The following is a 1663-nucleotide window of genomic DNA, read 5'->3' as shown; positions in this document are numbered from 1 at the left end:
TGGCTCGTTAGTCTCGGGCTGGGATTTCCCTTTGGAGTTGTTCATTGAAATTTACGAGGGGTCCCAGAGGAGCCCTGATATTGCTCGCATATTTTGAAATTGCATCGAACTTTTGCAAAGAAGGACTTATATATCTGCAGCGCCTTTCAGGAACTCATGTCGCCCCAAAGCGCTTTACAGCCATTGAGTTATGTTTGAAGTGTTGTAGTTTGGGGAAAGATGTGCCCAGATCACCAAACATGAACCTCAACTCTTTGCAGAGAGTTTGGTGCAAATAATCAGGCGTCTCAGGGACTTGGACATTCTTTGAATAAGTTCTGCTTGTACCTGCATTCAAGCTTGAAACAGCAACTGGGCTTCCATCTCACGGGAGGTTTGGGGTTGATGTGCGTCGCTTTCAATCTTTGAAATTTCACCAAGCAAAGAAACGCTGAATCCAACTGTCCCTGTCAGCATTTAGTTCCCGTTGAATCACAGGAATATCTGCAGTCAGGAGCTGAAAAGAAATTCAAACCTAATACCTGCTTCGGGACAATCAGAATACTTCGTCACAGACAAGGCACTGGAAGGCTGGAAGGCAGATCACACCGGTTGTGGGAGAGCTGGTTGGCGGTGACATGGAAGTGTTTGCAGTGTGCGGGACCAGACTGCTTCCACACATCCACAATGAATGTCCCTCCATTTATTTGGGAAAAGTACAACTGAGAGTGGACAAGTTCCATCCCGGTCGGAGCAATCTGAAGCTTTAACTGTCTGACACCCTGGTTTGGGATGTCTTGCACCTCATACATCCATCAGTCTCTGTGGCGCAATGGGTTAGCGCGTTCGGCTGTTAATCGAAAGGTTGGTGGTTCGAGCCCACCCAGGGACGAAGTGTTTAACTGTTTTTCCCCGAGTATTCGGTGCCGCACAGGCCCAGGTTGTCATTGTGCGTTTTGGCTGCACGAATCCATTCCGCAAATGTTGCCAGCAGTGCTGTTATCCAATTAGTTCCCACTCCAATATTTTATGAGCATTCAGTTCAAGTAAAACGATAACAATTTTTTACATGGATCATGTTCCTCCATCCAGCCCATTAGAAATAAATTATGTTATTGGGTTTAAAGAAACAGGTGGAAATTGATTCTGTTGGTACATATATAGAACTGGAACTTCGGTCTCAAGTGCTCCTCCTATCAAGTATAGACACACACACAATCAATGGTTTTACAACTGAGTCATAAACACTTACAATTTTAAACCATTCTCATACAGCGTGTAAATGAGATAGGGATAAAACTTCATCACATGTAAAGAGAAAATGAATGATTGAGGATACCACTGTTCCTCAGTAATTATATTATTATTTATTTCATTCTGAAGAAGGTTATCGGCTAATTAACGGTGATTAAAATAATTCTTACTTTTGCAAGTTGGCTGCATGTCTTCAATTTTATCAGATATTGAATTTAAAAATGGGTTACAATGCTGGTTGAATACATGACCCCAAAGTCTTTTTGGGATCACAGGTTGAGTCTCTCTGGTGGTTTACGCTCTCTTGTAGAGCGCCTGAGTTGGGGCTCCGGTTGTTGGGCGCTGGCCTGTGTGTCTGCTGTTTGCGATGCCTCAGGCCTGTCCAGACTGCCCACAGTGACTGGCCTCTCCTCCCTTTGGTTCCGGTGTT

General features: G+C 44.3%; 1 non-coding gene across 1 annotated transcript; it reads left to right on the top strand.

The window, feature by feature from the left end:
* Positions 1-797: 797 nt before the first annotated feature.
* trnan-guu (transfer RNA asparagine (anticodon GUU)) lies at positions 798-871 on the top strand. Its single transcript has one exon. It is a non-coding gene; the product is annotated as a tRNA-Asn (tRNA).
* Positions 872-1663: the final 792 nt, after the last annotated feature.

The sequence above is a fragment of the Pristiophorus japonicus genome, chromosome 28 (assembly GCF_044704955.1).
Source record: "Pristiophorus japonicus isolate sPriJap1 chromosome 28, sPriJap1.hap1, whole genome shotgun sequence".
Classification (NCBI taxonomy): Eukaryota; Metazoa; Chordata; class Chondrichthyes; family Pristiophoridae; genus Pristiophorus; species Pristiophorus japonicus.
This window is presented reverse-complemented; position numbering and strand designations above follow the sequence as displayed.